Raw genomic sequence first — 20,469 nt, 5'->3', positions numbered from 1 at the left:
CCCCACCCCACCCCAAGAAAGGGGCAGCCCAAAAAACCCTATCTTTTCAGGCAGTAGGAAAGAGGCCCAATTAATAATCTGGGGACACATTTTTTATTGTGAAAACTAAGCAGGACTCAACCTGGTCTACATAAGGGATCATGTAGGAGGCCAGTGTAAGAGCTTCTTGAAATAAAATAAGAATGAGAACAGTAACAACACAAGTTTAATGGAACTAGTCAGGGAAAGAGCAGTAGGATCACATTGAGCTTGTCAAATACTTTCATTACAGTGATGTCTGTTGGATCAGGAAAAGGTGTGAAAGGAATACACAGGGTTAAGCCTTTGCACACAGCCATTCAGGCATCTAAGTTCACTGCCATTGGGAAGAATTGAGCAGAGCTTACACAATGAAACAGCAGCTCCTTTCCTCTGGAAGAAAATGATGCCATAGAAGCAAACAGTTGTATCAGAAGACTCTGGGCTTTTTACATCAGTGCTTCTGTGAACTGGAAAAGACAGGGCAAATTACTGCTTCAGACAAATTGGGAAAAGACAATAAAATTTGCTTCTCAAATGCCAGGAATTCTGAGCATGCAAAATTCCCCCAAAGCCTCTCCTTTTCCAGAGAATAAGGCATCAACAGTTGCCCTTTCCCAGCTTTCAAATGAGTAAAAATATGATTGAAAATAAAATAATTGTATATTAATATAAATACTACACTGCAAGATGGTGAATGCATTCCCAGAACTGGCCAACTTAAAAGGTTCTCTGTTAAACCCAAGCTGTAAGAGAGCAGTCAAGTCTGTGCCTACTTAGGTAGTTTTGAGACAGGAAGCTGGCCAAGATGCAACCAGGGCTTCAGGCCACACTCAGTATGGCCCTAATTTAGCCCAACTCCCTGCAATGCAGGAATCTTTTTACCTAATGTGGGGCTCAAACCCACGACCCTGAGATTAAGAGCCTCATGCTGTACCGACTGTGACACTGTATGCAGAGGTCAGTGGGTTTAACACAAGGCTAAGGATCTAGAACAGTGGTTCCCAATTAGCTAAGTACTGTGGACCTGCTGTTTTTCAAAAGCCATGCCATGGACCCCCTGCTTTTAATATTTTTGATATCTCTATGGTAGTTTTTGTTATGTGAATGGTGCCACAGACCTCCACACTGCCCACCGTGCCTCCTTCACTGCCAGCAGAGATGCCAGTGGTGCTGGCATTGGTTCTCCACCGGTGGTAGCAGCAGCAGAGCAGATGGGGCACTCATGGGGGCACTGCCTCAGGGACTTCCATTGCTTGAGGCGGCTGCTTCACCCCACCTCATGGGTGGGCCAGCCCTGCTTCTTACATATTTTATTTTCATTTGACGCTCACTCAATCTCCGTATCTTTATCTCAGAGAGCATCTGGATTGCACCTTGGTCATGTATCCTGAATTGCGTAAGGATGAGGCTGTACACTGTGCCTGCTGTTATGTACTGAAGTTCTCACCCTGGGCCAGCAGGGGGATACGGTAGATAGTTTTCACTCAGGTCCACATATGCAAATAAGGAATTGAAAGTGACATTCAGTGATTGGAAAGTTGTTACTGTTGCGTTGTAGTGGAGCTCTGTATAAGCAGGCTGGCTGAACCCTTCAGTTCTGTTCTGTTCTGGCCTGTGAATAAACAAGAGCTGTTGAAGAATCGCTGTGTCGTCTGATACGTTCACCCACAACTTAACACCTGCACCCTATGATGAACCAATTTTTAGCATCTCCCCCCACTCTGGGCTTTCCTTTACAGAAAAATTCATCATCTCATCAGAGCATAAGCATTGGCTTGCTGGATTTCACTAAAGCTATGGTTGGCATGCATGATAAAGCAATGCAATTTTAGCTGTTTCTCTGTTTTCCTATATGAAGTTTGGTTTACCACATTTCCACATCAACTTGAGGTGTGTGTGTGTCTGTCCATGTCCATATGAAAATTTATCAGCATTTTACTGTTAAATTATCTTAACATACACTTCTGTATCCAGTTCTATCCAATAGGCAGCGGCATAGCGTGGGTTGTCAGCTCCTGGGGCAAGGCACGTAATTTGCGCCCCCTAACCCCTAACCTGCCGCCGCTGCCAGCTTCTTCTTGCTGCTGCCTGGGCTGGGGTATTTATGGTAAGGTAGCCACGGCGGCGGCGGTGGGTCCGTGTCAGGTGATATGAGGCAAGTTGCCGCTGGCGCTGCCGCCCAAACGACGCCGCTTGCCCGGAGGAGGAGGAGGGCAGAGAGGCGAGGAAAATGCAACATGGCCCAGCAGCTGCAGCTGCAGCGGCGGGGCTGTGAGGAGGGGCTGCCTGGTGCGCCCTCCGCGGCGAGCGCTGAGAGCCGCTGCCAGCTCGTCGGTTCTGCGAGACATGGGGCTCTGCTACAGCCTGCGCCCGAGGCTCTTCAGCGACTCCGGAGGCGGCGAGTGCGCCCCCCCAGATGTTGCGCCCGGTGCGGCCGGCCCCCCCTGCACGCCCCACGCTACGCCACTGCCAATAGGCACCTCTTGCAAGCATTTCCCTCCAACACAATGCATTTCGTGTGGCATATTCGCTGGTATGTTTTTATGCGCACTTCCTGCTAATATGTGCATTTTTACTGTTTTTGTGGAATACGCACATTTCCTAAAAGCAATTGTTAGAAAACTGCATTGCAGACTTTGGGCAAGTGAGAACTTTGAAGGAGAGCTGTGTTTCAATTTGCACACTGAATCCTACCCAAGTGTGCCAATAGCTTCAATAAGTCATCATATCAAAATACTCACATGTTCAAAATTGGTATACACACTTATTTGTATTTCCACTGCAATAATCAGCAGAGAACTAAGATCAGTTCATCTTGTATACTTAACTGCATCCAAATTGGCTGTAGTTCCTGTTCACCCGAGGAAAAGCTGCCTCATCCGTGCCTTGTTTATTCCATGTGTGTATGACCTTACCCTAAACGCTTAACACAGCACTTCTCCTTGTGTTGAGAGTGGGCAGTGACAATTCCATAGTTAGCCACAGCTTAAAGAGACTGTTGAGAGGATTTCAGGCTCATTAATAACCTTTCAAAGTGTTATCTCAAAAACTATATTTACAGCTTTCCTTAAATGTCGCAACTTACTTGCTGACTTTAATGCACGCTTGTCCCATGGGTTTCTCATCCATTAAGATAGATTAAGTGACTATTTCTAATGCACAATAGTAGATTTTGTCGCCCTGCAGTTCAGCGCCCGACTGTGGCTGCCTGATGCTCAACCCCTCTGAATCCCCGCTGAGAATCTAAGCTCTGTGAGCTGTGGTGAATGCATTTAATCTACATAAAAAGAACACAAATTGCATGTTAGCCTTTTTTGAGCCTAGTAATCAGCGCGGTTTACCTCATACGTTTCTCTGCACTTTGAAGAGGTTGCAAAGGATTTCCCCCTCCCTTCCCCCGCCCCATCCCTCTATCAGGTATAAGCAAAATGCTTGCCTGCTGACTGAGCCCGGTGAATGGCTCCTGTAACTTATCCATTGTTCATATTTAATGCTGACTGGAGCCCTGCTGTGCCACTGATAACAATAATATGTAAGGAGGCACATGCTGTGCTATTTTATTCCTGCGCCACCTAATAATTTGAAATTAAATTTGTTAATTAAAACAGGAGCTGTTAAAATGAGGCTCCAAAATTGCCAGATTATACATATCCTCCTTGCCTCAGTGGGAAGATAACGCTTGGTTATTTATATAGTCTGCAATGCACAGAACCCCATTGACACTGTTGTCAAAAAATCCTTCATTCCACTTAGAACAGTTATATTTGCATAATAAGTTTTCTTTTAATATTGAATGTACACAAGCGCACAGAAGAACAAAAAAGCACATGTAGTTTTTGTTCAGTCATAACTAAAGAGGAATAAGAAGCTGTCTGGCCCTATTTACTTTGAAGACCCATCAAACTGAGTGGAACTCGGAGCTAAATTTCCTTCAAGATCTAATTGTAAGGCCTAAGATTTTTGCTGTCCAGGAACACAGATTTTTCTCTCCTCCACTGTTGGGTCTTTATTGTAGAAAAGCTTGTTATCTCATTACACCATATGAACATAAGCAATTGCTTGGTGGATTGGTTATCCTAATAAATAAACATTCTCATTATATTTTGAGTGTACATTATATGTTGCAAACACCAAACATAAGAGCCAACGCTGCTGCTGTCATTTTTGAAAACTATGCATGCAAACCTCTGATAGTTTTATATTCTTTGTCTCAGGGTTGTTAGGGCCTTTTCCAATGGCTTTGTTGACCTCAAAAGCCTATTATTAGACACTCAAATTACGTCAGATCACCCAGGGAAGGACATTTATGCCAAGACAGCCTAAAGGTGTATGTTTAACAAGATGGCGGCGTCATAGATTCCTGACAGCAAATGGGGATGTTTGTCCAAGTTTTTAGATGTTTTTTTCACATGTGTTGTCCACTGTGCAAGTGGTTATGTAAATAAGTTTTAACTCTGTCCAGGGGGCTCTGTGCCAAGATACTATTACAAATAATATAAAGAATAACTGCATATTTATATTTATTTAGCTTGTTTCCTGCTTCACATTTTAACAAAAATCTCTTAAGTGGTTTACATATCACTCCTACACAGTAAAATCAATATTAAATAAATAAGGTACAATGCAAATTCCACATTCAATGTGAAAAAATATTACTACTACTATTGCGGTGGTAATAATAATAATCATCATCATCATCGTTTCACGTTTTAAATAATCAAGCAACAATAAATATATCAATCTTCCTAAGTAAAATAAATGTGCATATGTAAATTGTATATGAATCATCAAAATGCACTGTAATTACAGGATATATATAGAAAATGTCATATATATCATAAATGGGGACCACACTAATATGAGTAATTCTGGTGATTATACTGTTATCTATCATCACACTACCAAGGGTGCCATCTGGGCCCCCCAAAAATAATTCAAGGAGGGGGCTGGGCCCCCTCAAAATTCTGCAGCAGCCTTGTGCGCACACCATGGGTTTGCTTGAGTCATGTGCGCAAGCCCTGCAGCGTGTGTGCATGGTGTGCTGATGTTGCACAACCCCAGCCCCCTAAATTGCAGGGGCAAGGCAGTGTGCTTGCACATTACAGTGGTGCCCCGCAAGACGAATGCCTCGCAAGACGGAAAACCCGCTAGACAAAAGGGTTTTCCGTTTTTCAATGTGCTTCGCAGGACGAATTTCCCTATGGGCTTGCTTCGCAAGACGAAAATGTCTTGAAAGTCTTGAGATTTTTTTTCGCTCCCCCCCCCCCTTTTTCTAAGCTGCTAAGCCTTTAATAGCCTTTTAGCAGCTAAGCCGCTAAGCCTTTAATAGCCGCTAAACCGCTAATAGCGCTAATCCGCTAATAGGGTTGCTTCGCAAGACGAAAAAACCGCTAGACGAAGACACTCGCGGAACGGATTAATTTCGTCTTGCGAGGCACCACTGTACACAAAACTAATCTAAACGTGTAACCCTGCATATTTTAACAGTCACACTCTCCTTACATCTAATACATCACTACAGCCACTCAGCTGTCACTTCAATAAAACGCTCTGTCAACGTACAGAAAAACAGCTTAATGAGAACAATCCACTACACTACGCTACACTTTGCAATGGACTGTAGCAACACAGCTCTGATAGTTTGCAGGATACTTGCAAATGCTTGAGCTTTCAAAGGAGCTTAGTCATTATTTATTTTGATTCAGCGAACCAATCCCTTAAAAAAGTAATACGTGTTGTATAGAGCAGACTTGCACCTCTGCCTGCACAAATTTCCCACTCAGGCTCTCGCTCTTCTCCTCCCACCAGACCCACCCTCTGCCTGTGCAGTTTTGAGGAGGAGGAGTTCAAATATGTGAAAAAAGGCATCCTGTTTGAAGTCCAAACAGGACAAGGGACACTTTTCTCTCAAAAAAGGACAATCACGTTTTTCTAGGGATGAGTGGCAACCTTCCTTGGGCATGAGACAATCTGGAAGCAGGCAGAGTATGAGCACAGCATCAGAACGTAATATTTGGTTCAACCCAATGTCTGGAAATGACCTGTCTTTAAGAAATCTTGGATTGCCACTGCATGGCTGGGAGCTATAGATAAAAAGATCCTTTTCCAGGTGAGGTCAAATCCCAATGTGGCTCACCATATTCTTCATCAGGTTTCATAATGGATTCCATTGCTGCCAAGGGATGGCAGAATTTCAGCCTCCTGACTGGTCACAAATCATCCTGGCTCCTGATACTTGGTCTTTGTCTGCTAGTGAATCCCACACGGAAACGCTAAAAATTCAGAGTAGTTCCCCAGGTCTGTAATTGACTCTTAAGGAAACCCATATGCACCCACTGAACTGTCAGGAAGGAAAGTAAGAACAGACTACAGTGGTACCTCGGGTTACATAAGCTTCAGTTTACACACTCTGCTAACCCAGAAATAGTGCTTCAGGTTAAGAATTTTGCTTCAGGATAAGAACAGAAATCGGGCTCTGGCGGCACGGCAGCAGCAGGAGGCCCTATTAGCTAAAGTGGTGCTTCAGGTTAAGAACAGTTTCAGGTTAAGAACGGACCTCCGGAACGAATTAAGTACTTAACCTGAGGTACCACTGTACTGTGATCTACCTACCTACCAACCAACAAATATGGAGAGTTCTAATGAAATGTCTCATGTTCATTCATCTCTGACCTCAGAGTTCTGGCTAAACATGTGATACACTTTTATCGATGGCTGCATTTGTAGCTGTGCTGCTCTCAGTCTGCACATACTGCTGTTTTAAACCGGCCTTTACTGCAGGAAAAACATCAATATGGATTAACAGCATGGACATAATGCCTAAGAGGAAATCAGTGCAGCGTCAAATAAATATTGATTTACAGATCCTTATTATCAAGCTGACTAGGGAGCGGGTGACCTTTGTAGAGCACTAGAGTGAACAAGGAGATTGCAATAAAGACAGGGTTTTTAAAAATAATAATGCCAAACCTAGTGTCTTAACGCATCAGAAGAATGCAGTGTAGGCTTTGTTTTGAAACCTCTCATAGTGTATTCCACACAAGGCGAGTAGCCAGGGAATTCTTACGGATGTGGTAGTCCAATAAACGTGGATGTCCGTTGTCCATAATGGCTGCCATCTAGACAATTGGGGAGGGAGAGAAGATACACATTTGCATTCCAGGGTTTTATATAATTTTTTTGCTGCATCCATTCTCCTGACTGGATAGGCAAGTCTGTGTTTAGAGGAAAGGCAGCCAGGAAGGCTTTGGTCTGCTATAGGTATTCTATAGGTGAAATACTTTTGAAAACACTTCTAAACATGTATTCTTCTCTGCCTGTGATGTGGCTGTCTAGGATTGTGGTCAAGAGTTTCACCACTAACCCAAATGGCATTAGTAGATCTACCTGTGCATTCATTCCTTTGCTTGTCTGCATGCAAGACGACTCTGTGCACATCTACATAGATTATGCAAACATTTATTTAATAATGAATGAATGAAAAAGTAGTTATTCACTACCAGGAGTCCTAAGCAAGTAATGGAAATAAAGACTGTGGTTTGCTGAGGTGCATTCCTCTCTCAGGTTCACCATGGATCAAATTTTCCTTCTCATCTGTTTCCAAATGTGTCCTTAACTGAATTAATAATTCAATTGTTCATCTCCTTTTCCATTTGAAAAAGTGCAAACATTCTCCAAAATTTTTGGCGGAAGAAATCTAAGCCCAGCATGAGGAAAGCCTGATAAAAAAAATAAACAATATGTCCTTTTCACTATGCCTTTATTGTGCTCCTTCTGCTTAAGACACCAACAATATAAACAAATATTACAATATAATGACTTGCGTTTCCCTCCAGAGAGAGGGGTGGAGTGGGGCGCAAGTGAGATTTCCTTTAGTAACCCCTAAATTCTATGATGTTTTTAAGAGACACTTAATCACACAGGGATCTCTAAGATCTCTTTTGTAAAGGATCCTAGGGACTACATGCCCAGGTGTATAAATGCATCACACAGAGTAAGCGCTGGTAGATTTCAATCTTTTGTTTATTTATTTATTTACAAAGGGACACATATTGTAATTAGACAATTTCTATAACATTTAATATATAAAAATATTACTAAGTGATATATAGAAAGCTAAAACAACAACAGAAAAAAGTTACAAGAATACACTGTGTTACATATGTAAATGTACAAAGGCAAATGTTTCAATAATACAAAATAATTTCAGAATGTCAGGTTTCATATCCTGGACCTTGTCACAAACAGGTCCAACGGCATCTAGAAACACAATGGGAGCCATGATCATGTTGTTCTCATGGTAGCTAGCATCTCTGGACATAAAATTAGAAATGGAAGTAGCAGCAGATTTCATAGGAAATGAAGATGCATTCTGAATCCAGAATGAAGACGCATTATGGATCTAGAATGAAGATGCATTATGGATCTAGAATGAAGATGCGTTCTGAAACAATAATAATAAATATTAATAATAAATATTTTTATTTATACCCCGCCCTCCCTGGCCGAGACCGGGCTCAGGGCGGCTAACACCAAATATATAATACATTAAAAACACAAAACCAAACGATTAGTTTAAAATACAATTCGAATCACATTGAAAATCAAAATAAAATTAAGTGGGAACCCACAAATCATAACTGTAGGGTAAGGAATTAAAAGTTCACTAGGCCCGGCCACCCATGCTGGTCCCATATGGGCCGATAGAAGGAGCCCCCATGAATGAAGATGCATTCTGAATCTAGAATGAAGATGCATCCTAGGTGTCTGATTCCCACTTCCACTGTCCCCAATTACATAATCACTTCGTACAACAATTTACACAAGTCTAAGGAAATTGCTTTTCACCATGGATACTGGTAAAAAGGAATACTGTTTAATAAGTTTGTTATTGCAAATTGTTCATCTAGTGCTAATGAGGAAATGGTGCAACACAAAAGCCTGCAATCTTAAATACACTTGTTTGGGAATTTAAGTGGCATTTGCCCCAGAGGAACGTATTTCTCAATGAAATGCATGGGATGATGTTGTAGATTCTGCTTCGAAAGCATCATTGTTCATTACTGACTATATGAAGGCTTTACTACTGAGCTCTGGAAGGGAACATTCACTTTCTATTATGCAAATGTAATTTCATGGTATCACACATCCATAGGGCTATCTTTCTTTACTCCCCCGGCACAAAATGCATCTGCTACATTAATGCATTTGATATATCGTATTTGATGTGATTTCAAATGATATTTATAGTAATTTTTATAATGTCATTAACTGTCCCCAGCACATCCTCTGATGTTTCGTTTTCTCCATGTACTTTGAAGAATGGCTAACATAATTTGATTGTAAGGCAGTTTGGCTCTAACTTCACTCTTCCTAAATTAGAGATTTCTGCAATTGGCTACTATTAGCAACTTGATGCTGCTGCGATATGAGAGTCATGTACTTTCACATACGTTTCCAGAAGAAAGAGATCAAATAACTGGACGTAATAATACACCGATGATAACTGAAACAGGGCAGTTGAATTCAGGCACTTTAAGGAGTGGTCTGAAATTCTTCTGAACCTTGTATATCCAGGGTTGTCAACATGGAGTCCGTGGGAGCAAGTGTGCCCATCAGTACCTCCTTTGGCACCTGTGAAAAATTGCAGTACAGTGGTACCTCGGGTTAATTCGTTCCAGAGATCCGTACTTAACCTGAAACTGTTCTTAACCTGAAGCACCACTTTAGCTAATGGGGCCTCCTGCTGCTGCCGTGCTGCCGGAGCACGATTTCTGTTCTCATCCTGAAGCAAAGTTCTTAACCTGAAGCACAATTTCTGGGTTAGCAGAGTCTGTAACCTGAAGCGTATGTAACCCGAGGTACCACTGTAAATATTTTCTTTAAAAATCCACAATACAGAAGAGTTTGCTTTTTCTGCTCAGTTCCTGTTTGCACTGCCTCAGCCTCTCCTACGCTGAACAGCTCCCTTCAATAAGCTCACATTTCATTGGATGCCAGGATTTGATGCCCACCCTCCCATCTGTTCTGAATAGAGGAGAAGTGCAAAGAGCTTTTCTCTGTGAGTGAACAGGGTGGCAGCAGATGTAATTGCCCCCCCCCCCCGTTGAAGGGGTGAGGGGCAGGGTCATGCCTGCATCATTTTGTGGTCTGTCTTTTTTCTTCCTTTTTTAAAGATGTGGCAGTCTTTATGTCCTATGGCAGCCAATTTGTGATGGGCACTCATTGCACTTCCTTGAATCCTCATTTGGTTGTATTTGCTAGGGCTGATGGGAGTTGTGGTTCAGCAACATTTGGAAGGACAAATGTTCTCTACTGTTGGTGCATGGGATTGCAGCCTGAAGATGATGGTACAATAAGACCTTTATTTTATTTTACAGTGGCACCTCGGGTTAAGAACTTAATTCGTTCTGGAGGTCTGTTCTTAACCTGAGGTACCACTTTAGCTAATGGGGCCTCCCGCTGCTGCCACACGATTTCTGTTCTCATCCTGAAGCAAAGTTCTTAACCCGAGGTAATATTTCTGGGTTAGCGGAGTCTGTAACCTGAAGCGTATGTAACCCGAGGTACCACTGTATTTCTAAAATCAACGTTCAGCCTTCAGTTAACAGTTATTGTGGTAAGGAGTTTAACACACTGCAATTCAACAGCTGAATTTAGGATTTGGAACGCAAGGTGCCTTATTTTGCCAGCTTATTTCTTTTACACACACACACACATGTACGTTATAAGCAACACAATGACAGGACCTGGAAAGACAAGCTTTGCCGTATTTCTCTGATTGGGGCATGCTTTTGTAATGTGACCTTGCAGCCCGCCAGTTGGTCTGTAGCGCAAAATAGGCACAGCCCTTGGAAATAAGACAGCAGGTGCAAGTTAATTAAATAAGGGAACCATGCTGCTTTGTGCTGGAAGAGAGCATGCACCCTGCTCACCTCCCACTGTTACATTCACACTTCCTTGCGAGATGTTAAGGTTTTTCTTATATGGAAGATGTTGCATCCATAGGGCAAAGGGAAGAAGGGAGGAGGGCCTGTTTGGGCGCAAGCCAAGAATGCTCACTTAGCCAGCCAGTCTAGTAACTCTGCAGCACATCTGTGTGTCAAGGCAAGAGAGAGAGAGATTGCAGGCACCATCCTGATCCTGTATAGATATCTCTTTTTAATAAAACTTTATTATTTTTCCAACTTGGGAGAATAAAACAAGCAATATGCAGAGCATTTTCAATCAAGTTTAGTTAAAATGCAAAATGTGCATTCCAAAAAGGAAATGCCTCACAAAAGAAGCATTCAATTTCTACCATCCAACATCCACAAAATTTAGAAAAAGACACTATTATTTATTACCTTGGAAAAGGGCATTATTATTATTAAGCCCCTTCAGCCCAATCCTATCCAGAGTTAGTGGTCCCTATTAAAATCAAAGGGGTTAGGCATACCTAATACTACCCAGGCTCATGTTGTGTATAGTCAAGAAAATCCAAAAGTGATATATCTGGAAATATGTTTTTTAACGTCATTCCATAGGTTTAAGATCATGTATACGAAGACATGTGAATGCTTCACCTACATCCTATGCCATCCTTCATATTTGCTCCATCCAAGGTAAATATTTCAAAACAACCCCAACTAGCCTTTGTTCTGTCTGTACCAAAGTGAACCAAAAATACAGTTCATGCTCAGGAACAGTTAAAAAAGAAAAACACTTATATTAACTATATTGCAAACACTTTAATTTATGTGATTATTATTATTATTATTACTCTTAATTTATTTATTTGTACCCCGCCCATCTGGCTGGGTTTCCCCAGCCACTCTGGGCGGCTTCCAACAAAGATTAAAAATACATTAAAATGTCACACATTAAAAACTTCCCTAAAGAGGGAAATGTAATTCAGTGTGTGCCCCCTGCCCCGGGTTCTGTGTGGAAGTGCTCTTGTAGCCCACTTGGTATGAGAGGCTGGACTGCCTTGCACTAGAGCTTCAGCATTTACTGACAGCCTTCTGGGCAGAACTGCTGATTCTAGTTTTAATTCTGTGACCCTCAATCGCTTCATCTCAGTATACCTCAAAAACCACCTTCTTCCCTCTGTCCTGTTGGGATCTCTGTCCTCTGTAGCATTTGCAGCTTTTGTATTAATGGTGCACCAGTTTTTCCAACAAGGAGGCAGCTGCTTATGATGGGACTATGACAACTGTGTCTGGAGTCTGTTCTATGAAATTAACCTATGGTCTATATGATTCAGTTTTAATGTTTTTATGTATGTGCTTATTCTTGCTGTGTAGTCAGCAGGCAACACAAAGCTAATGTACTTTAATGCTCTTTAAAAAAAAAAAAAAAAGCCAAAGAGCTGTTCATTTTGAGGTTATATGACAAGCTTTATGCTCCATTTGTAACAGATTTAACACACCAGCAAAGCAAACAAAAGCAGTATTGTTTCCTTTGCAGTTTCCAGTCTTTTGTCTCCAAAGAATTCCAGGCCTTAGTAGTTATGGATGAAGGTTTTCCCTGCTCTTAGGGATGCTATTTATGATTGGTTTAAATAATGGAGAGAGAGACAAGAGAGCACATATATTGTCCATGATCATTTTGAAAGGCCACACCAAAGAAGAGATTATATTTAAAAAGCAGCTAAAAATGTGGAAGCCTACCCTTCTTATTTCAGTAATATAGCAACTGCGAGTCAGTCTAAAAATACCCTCCTGGCACAATGGAAGTGAATGAATCTCTCTCTCTCTCTCTCTCTCTCTCTCTCTCACACACACACACACACACACACACACGAAATCAATGAGAAATTGCTTCTTCATGCCCTCAAGAAGTTCTAGTTAACAACACTGAACAAACGCCAGATTCTCTAAATGACAGTTACATGTGCAGCTTTTCTAATTCACACTGTTCAATTTACTTCTCAAAAGCTGCCAAGACCAAACATCTAAAGTTTGGCGAATATATCCATTTCATCTACTTATTTATTTTTTACTCCTTACACAGGAGTTTTGTGCCTGTAGCTTCACCCTTGATGGGCTTTTCCAGGAGCATTTTGTACCTGGGGAAATCAGTCCCATCATGCCTTTGTTAAGAGAATATGCTTCTACAGTGGTACCTCGGGTTACCGTATTTTTTGCTCTATAGGACGCACTTTTTCCCTCCTAAAAAGCAAGGGAAAATGTGTGTGCGTCCTATGGAGCGAATGCAGGGGGGAGGCAGGCGGGAAAAGCCCCCAAGAGCTGCACACAAGCTCCGTGCGGCTCTTGCGGGCTTTTCCCCAGGAGGGAGAAGGGACTGACTGGCCGCATCAGTCCCTTCTCCCACCTCGTAGAAAAGCCCACAGGAGCCACACACCCTTTAAAGAGCACGGGGCTTCTGCGGGCTTTTGCGGGAGGTGGGGGAATCCCCCCACCTCCTAGAAAATCCAGTAGAAGCCGCGCAGCCCCTTTAAAGAGCGCGCGGCTTCTGCAGGTTTCTGCGGGAGGTGGGAGAACTGCGCCCGCCTGTCCTCCTTCAGCCACGCGCCTGTCCTGTGAAGCTGGAGGAGGAACAGAAGGGTCTCCTTTTCCTTTTTTCCTTCTCCAGCTTCGCTTGAAGGGGCACTGCGCAGTTCTCCCTCTCTGTGCAGCACCTCTCCTTTGCAGGAGAGGCGCTGCGCAGAGAGGAAAAACTGTGCAGCACCCCTTCAGCGACGCGTCTGCCCTGGCTTCTGCCTTAGCTGCGTGCAGCCTCTTCGGGCAGGCGGAGCCTTCATCCTGCTGCCCTGAAGACGCTTGGCGCGGTTATCCCAGAAGCCAGAACAGCCACACAGTATCCCAAAAGCCAGATCCCTCTTGCTGTTCTGGCTTCTGGGTTTCAAAATATTTTTTTCCTTGTTTTCCTGTCCCCCAAACTTGGTGCATCCTATCATCCGGTGCGTCCTATGGAGTGAAAAATACGGTACGTACTTAATTTGTTCCGGAGGTCCATTCTTAACCTGAAACTGTTCTTAACCTGAAACACCACTTTAGCTAATGGGGCCTCCTGCTGCCACCGCACCGCCTGTTCTCATCCTGAAGCAAAGTTCTTAACCCGAGGTACTATTTCTAGGTTAGCGGAGTCTGTAACCTGAAGTGTATGTAACCTGAAGCATATGTAACCTGAGGTACCACTATAGTAATCTAGGGAGCATTCCATCTGAGACAATAATTAGCAAGACTGCAACACCATCGGCACCTTTCATCCTCGCAACATTTCCAGACCTTCATTGTTATTTGGTGTCTATGTTTCCCTACTTGGTTTCTCTATGCAGATGTCAGCAGTAAACATGCACTATGTTTTTTAAAAAAGCACACTAACCTATGAATGAAGCTTTCATTTTCACCCAGTATTTTTTGTTGTCTGGTCTCCTTTGATTAGATCTTACCCATCATGTTAGTAAATGACATTTGTAAAGATAAAGATTCCAAACTGATTTGCAAGAGGAACTTCATAGAGTTGAATGGGTTTTCAGAGTAAGTTGCATTTGGGTTGCCCTTGCAATAAAATATTGATATTGCCATATTTTTATAATGTTATTTAAAAAAAAAGAAATTTAGATCATGGGTCACTTGCTTCCTTTGCTTGGGCTATGTACCCTGATGAAATGTAGGAATAAATTCATAAAGATACAATGTGCCTAGGGATGATTAGGGCACCATGCGAAAGGTCGCCGTCTTCTAGCCTCAATTTTTGAGGAATGGATGTGACATTTAAATTGTATATCATTTCAGTCATAACAAATTTATTTATATCATGTGTTACCGGGATCATTTTTACATACATTATTTGTTTGATATATTATGAGCTATTTGGATCACTCTGTATTTGCATCATAATGTAATGTCATGTGCCATCACCATGACATTAGCGGCTAGGCGCAATGAATATTACTCATTTAGAGGCTATGCTGATTGTAGGAGCTGTCACATAACAGTTCACTAGTGCCAGCATAGTCTGAGATTTCATGCATTGGTTTTGAAGGGTTTTTATATACAGGGATGGGAAAATTATAAACTGATGGACTAATGCAAATCTAGACCATGAAATGGAACTCTCATTAATTTACATGTAAGATTTTTCACAGTGAACCATTTATACATATCGGGTAAAATGCTGTGTATAATTATCACTTTAGAAAAATGATTGCCAATAAATAAGTGTCCTAAATATAAAATAGCAGCAGTTTAAAACTGGAGCTTCTCCTATGCATTGCAATGAGATTGGGGTTGGACTAAATGGGTTTTTGGAGTCTCCTCCTGCCTTTTGGTTTTACAGTTGTAAATATGGGATTCTGCAGGAAAAGGGGGCTGTTTCTTTGTGACATAAATACCCTTGCTTGGTCAGTTAAGTACCCACTTTGTATTATAAGCCAGGGAAATGGGTTCCTACAGAAAGTAAATAGCTAGAGATCCTTCTGGTCAGTTAGCACAAAGGGGCATCTCTTTCTTGCCTTGCCCTCCCCTGTCTGGAGGTGACATCAGCCAGGTGTCTGTCTGTGTGTATGAAAGCGAACAATAGCTAGGCAGTCTTGAAAGTGAGCCTGAAAAGAGAGATGGCTGACTTCCTCTCTGTAATAATTGAATGCTATGCCATTGGGGGGTTCCCCTAGAAAGCTTACTTTTATTTTTATTTAAAACATTTCCAGGGACGCGGGTGGTGCTGTGGGTTAAACCACAGGGCCTAGGACTTGCTGATCGGAAGGTCGGCGGTTCGAATCCCCGCAACGGGGTGAGCTCCCATTGCTCGGTCCCTACTCCTGCCAACCTAGCAGTTCGAAAGCACGTCAAAGTACAAGTAGATAAATAGGTACCGCTCCGGCGGGAAGGTAAATGGTGTTTCCGTGTGCTGCTCTGGCTCGCCAGAAGCGGCTTAGTCATGCTGGCCACATGACCCGGAAGCTGTACGCCGGCTCCCTCAGCCAATAAAGCGAGATGAGCACCGCAACCCCAGAGTCGGCCACGACTGGACCTAATGGTCAGGGGTCCCTTTACCTTTACGCCATTGGGGGGTTCCCCTAGAAAGCTTACTTTTATTTTTATTTAAAACATTTCCAGGTCACTTCTCTTGGTAATGCCCATCGAAGGGGGCTTGCAATAAAAATTTAAAAATAGCTGTTTGAAGTGCAACAGCAGAGATCATTCAATTTGTAACGTAGGGTCTGATTCTGTTATTAGTAAGCCAGCTAACCATTATTGATGTCACATTATTGCTGTCACGCTCTTCTTTTCAGAAGGTTGTGTGCTGACTGAGAAGGTATTTTTCACTTACTGTACTTTCACACATCTCAAAATTCAGACTCTGATTAGCCCAGCACAAATTTTCAGCAGAGGCACACGGAAGTGATTTGGATGTGTACAGGCGGCCAGTGTTAATCTACAAACCATCTGGGCATCATCTGGCCTTATTTCATCAATCAGAACGTCATTGGGTTGGATTCTTTTTTTGGAGGGCAATTTCAATATCAATGTCAAATTTAACCCGGGGGATGCACACCCTTGCCCTGGAGCCCGTTGTCGCTGGCTGACAAACCAATACAAAAGTCTTCTTCACTGCTTTGTGTGAGGTGATCCTTTGCTTGTGATACTCATGCCATTAGGTAATGGCATTCATTTGGTGACAAATATTTCATAGGGCTTTGCTTGGTGGAAGCAACAGCTGTTCTGACTGAGCACTTGCGACATGACAAGCAACCATTCTCTTTGAAAAGTTATGGGAAATGATTTAATTTGAAGACTCCAGCTTCACTACACTATTAAAAAATAATTGCTTCCTGATGCTGCATCAAAAATCCAGATGATCTAGAAGAATATATATTCTAGTCTTCCAAGTAAATCTCTCCCAGCAATTTTTGTTTAAAAAACAAAAGCAGAAATAGTAAATGAGCAACCAAAACAATGACAATTGTTTCATTAGAATGGTGTTTCAAGTATGTTATGAAGATGGATGGGTGACTAAGAAAGAGCACCTTGAAAACACCTCATTGACACAAATACTTCTCTCTCACACTGACACATACACCCTCACACACAGGCTGTGATTCCTGAGCTTCCCCCTTAATATTTTTTTACAACAGCAATTGCCAAATGGCCCATGTCCATGATTTCCTGCATTGGCAAATGAAACTGTTTCCCCAGGGGACAATTGGATTGCCTTTGACTACAGTAAACAGTTTAAATACATAAGCAAATTCACTATAGCATCTCTCTTCAGAAAGAACATGTTTTTTTCCCCATGAAAGATTATAATTGATGCAGGAAGGCCAGTTGACTCGTAAATTGGAATCCATGTCCCAGTCATATTTCTGGCTGGCAAAGGAAGCCATTGTTGGCTCATGCAGTCGGCTGTTCAAGTGCTGCCCAGAACAGCTCCCTAAATATATGTCTTGTGCTATGAATATTAGATAAAGCTTCTGAGCTGATGAACATGCTACTTCTTTGCTGAGAAAGCCATGGTGGCTGCGAGTTTGCTACCAAGCTAGATTCAAGGTTCTTGTGTTAAATCACAAAACCTTAAAATAACTTGGGCCTAATGTGATGTAAGAACCACTTGATTCCCTGTGCTCCACCTCAGCCAGTGAGACATCCTTTTGATGGTTCCCCCACCCACCTGAAGTTCAGTCTGCCTTTATCAGGGACTGAGCCTTTAGTGTGGCAGGTCGTGCCCTGCCACAAGAGGTGCAGATGTCCTTCCTGCTTTCTTCTAGCTGTCTTTTAAAAACTATACTATTTTGGAATGTGTGTTTTTTATTTAAAAAAACACAACCCAACTAGTTTTCAAAGTTGTTTTGATTCATTGTAGTGATATGTCGTTTACATTGTATACCACATGTGTTTTTTATGAATGTATATAGATAAATAGATTCTCTTCTGGCTGTTTGATAGCTGTCAGCTGCTAGTATGTCTTAGGGATTACATATAAGTTTTTGAGTCCTGCTTTCTGATTCTTTTCAGGCCTGCTTAGTTAGGCCTGCATTCTTTTTCCCACCGTATTTTCTACTAGTCTATTTTTATAACTTCCAAGCTAGTCTGTCAACATGTAACAGAAGTGTTACATTATGTGTGAACAATTTATATAAGCTGCGGGTGCTCAGCTTGCTTAACACTGAAGGTCACATAAGAGAATCATCAGTACCTGATGTGTTACTCTGATCATCCTCACATTTTATTAATGCATATTAACAGCTGCATGACCAAAACAGGTTTCAAAATACTTTTAATATATTTGAAAATTAATAACACGCGCCATATATGTTGGACAATTTCCTGGACTCATCATTGCAAGTTATCACCAAATGTTTTATTTTCTTGCCAGAACCACATAAAATCTTTACAAACTCCCATAGTTTCATTTATATGAAATGCTTGATAAAAATACACATATTGGACTTGATGGTTGGATATAGGGAAGCTGAGATGTTTGTATCTAATTTATGTTGGTGTTTCTACGATGGGTCTCTCCCAAGTGATACAACTCACTCAGTGCAAGTGTGTCTGTTGGCCTGATGAGTGAAGGGAAAGGATGCAAGTTGTCATACCCTTAGTATGACCTGTCCTTTCCTCTACTTCCCCATTAAAAAGGAAGGGGAAGAAACTCTCCTTGCCCCCTAATGGGAAATTATGAATGTGCTTGGAGTTAAATTACTATATAATTCATGGTTTACTGGAGTATATAAAAGCATTTGCTCCAGAGATGAAAAGCTTTGAGCCATGGTATATTTTCTGGGAAGACGGTTGTTTCTCATCATTTATGTTATTTTGTTAACATGCTTTTAAAGAAAATGTTTCCTTTTTAAAAGCAAACTCTTGTATTTGACATCCTGTATCCACTTACCTTTGTCATTTTATATTATGCTGTTTCTCGCGTAAGTCCCTTTCTTCCTTGGGATTTCCTTCTTTTCTACTTAAAAGAATCTGGCATACTGTGGGCTCCTATCAGCATTGAACCAGGAATGGTCAGCCTTCCAGAAATCAAGATTGCATGCAAGGCAGTTAAGTCAGAGTAGCTGTATTTGAAGCCATGGGGATTAAACAAAAAAAAAAAAAAGAGTAACTTTTATTGGCTCAGATGAATTCTGGAGCCTGAATTGGGCAATAAGAAACTGCTCCATACTTCTCAGTATTTGAGTACTGTATAGAGTTACAGATCCTGACAACTTCAGATGATTTTGTGTTGCATCTAACACAAGATTTTTCCAGTGAATTTTGGAAAATTGGATGTAGAACATGACCCATTAGAATGCTCATTTCCCCAAGATTACCCAGCACATGGAAGGAGCATAACCAGCCATATTGTAACCTAGTCTTTGAATTTGTAATGTGTTTATTTTGTATGCACATTCTGTTCCTTTGCTGCAGTTTGCATTTATAATCCCTACTAAATTGCCTCCTACTCAGGACACTATGCATTTAGAAATAGCGCACATACTTCTCCACCTAGATGTAGAGTGTGATTCTTTCCCTCTGCAACCCAACAGCAGAACCTGCATTTCAAAAAGTTAATATTCAGTTGCTTGGGCTCCTAGAGCAGCATGATATTTTGGATCAAGGTTGAATTTATAAAAAGGTTTTTGAGAGTGTTCATTTAATTAGTAAAACCAGGAGAAGGGGAAACACTTCCTCACCCATACTCAAATACAAAAAAGACACAGGCATGTGAAAGGCTCTTGCATATGTAGAATCTGGCACATACCATCTTCATACAAAATAATACTCATAAAGGAAAACATGGGACCTGTACTTGTGATGCATTTTGTTTTCAGAGGGACGTGGCTAAATCTACACATGTGCATTCTTCACACTTCATGGGAATTGCAAAATGGGTAGATACTTTATTTTCCTTATTTATTTCAATCTCATAATTATAATTTAGGGTTCTATTGTGATTTAGCTCACTTTAGGATTTATTTTTAAAATTTAGCATTTGAGGATTCTTGGGTGATATAAAAAAAATGCCCCAGATATTTCATGCCATGAGATATATTTGCTGATGCACACATAATACACATTATCAGTAATGTAGGTAATATAGTAAGTTCATATAAAGAAATAATAATCTCTCCCTGCCACATGCTAAAGCTTGGGGATATGTCTTGCTTTCCCCAAGACATGTACAGTAAAGTGACGCGCCTCAACTTTTCAATGAAATTGACCATGGCAGGCTTGTGAGAACATCAGCATTAGACCTATGAATAGGGCAACCAGCCACCAACAACAGAAGGCTTTTTTGATTGATTTTAAATTAAGGTCATGGTCCCTCAGGCCACAGAAAGATTTGATTATTTCCGTCATATTTGAAGTGTGTGTTGGGTGTCTTTTCTTTATGGGCAGCACTTGGCTATTCCATAGAGCAGTGACCCCAAAATTTATCAAATGTTCAGAAAACCTAGAACAGTCACAATCCTTGTGGCAATTATATACACCTTATTTAACAATTTGCTGT

General features: G+C 41.5%; 1 protein-coding gene and 1 long non-coding RNA gene across 6 annotated transcripts in view; one reads left to right on the top strand and one right to left on the bottom strand.

Annotated features, from left to right (window-relative positions):
• RAI2 (retinoic acid induced 2) overlaps positions 1 to 20,469 on the top strand; it is a 95,279-nt gene that overhangs the window by 35,453 nt on the left and 39,357 nt on the right. Inside the window, exon 5 of one of the 4 annotated variants that reach the window (XM_081001653.1) lies at positions 11,547 to 11,624. The exons of the other annotated variants lie outside the window; for them this stretch is intronic. The gene's annotated coding sequence lies outside the window, so the exon portion shown is untranslated. The remainder of the gene's footprint in view (positions 1 to 11,546; positions 11,625 to 20,469) is intronic. 4 annotated transcript variants of the gene reach the window in all.
• Positions 278 to 4,483, bottom strand: LOC308475013. Of its 2 annotated transcripts, XR_013985082.1 has the most exons (4): positions 4,207 to 4,483; positions 3,107 to 3,298; positions 2,763 to 3,016; positions 278 to 488 (listed from the first exon to the last, which is right to left on the bottom strand). It is a non-coding gene; the product is annotated as an uncharacterized lncRNA (long non-coding RNA). The 2 variants fall into 2 exon arrangements; XR_013985081.1 differs by having other exon boundaries at positions 2,763 to 3,298.

This window comes from Podarcis pityusensis (genome assembly GCF_964106645.2).
Source record: "Podarcis pityusensis genome assembly, chromosome: 4".
Lineage (NCBI taxonomy): Eukaryota > Metazoa > Chordata > Lepidosauria > Squamata > Lacertidae > Podarcis > Podarcis pityusensis.
Note: the sequence above shows the minus strand (reverse complement) of the source record. Positions and strands in the feature narration are given on the sequence as shown.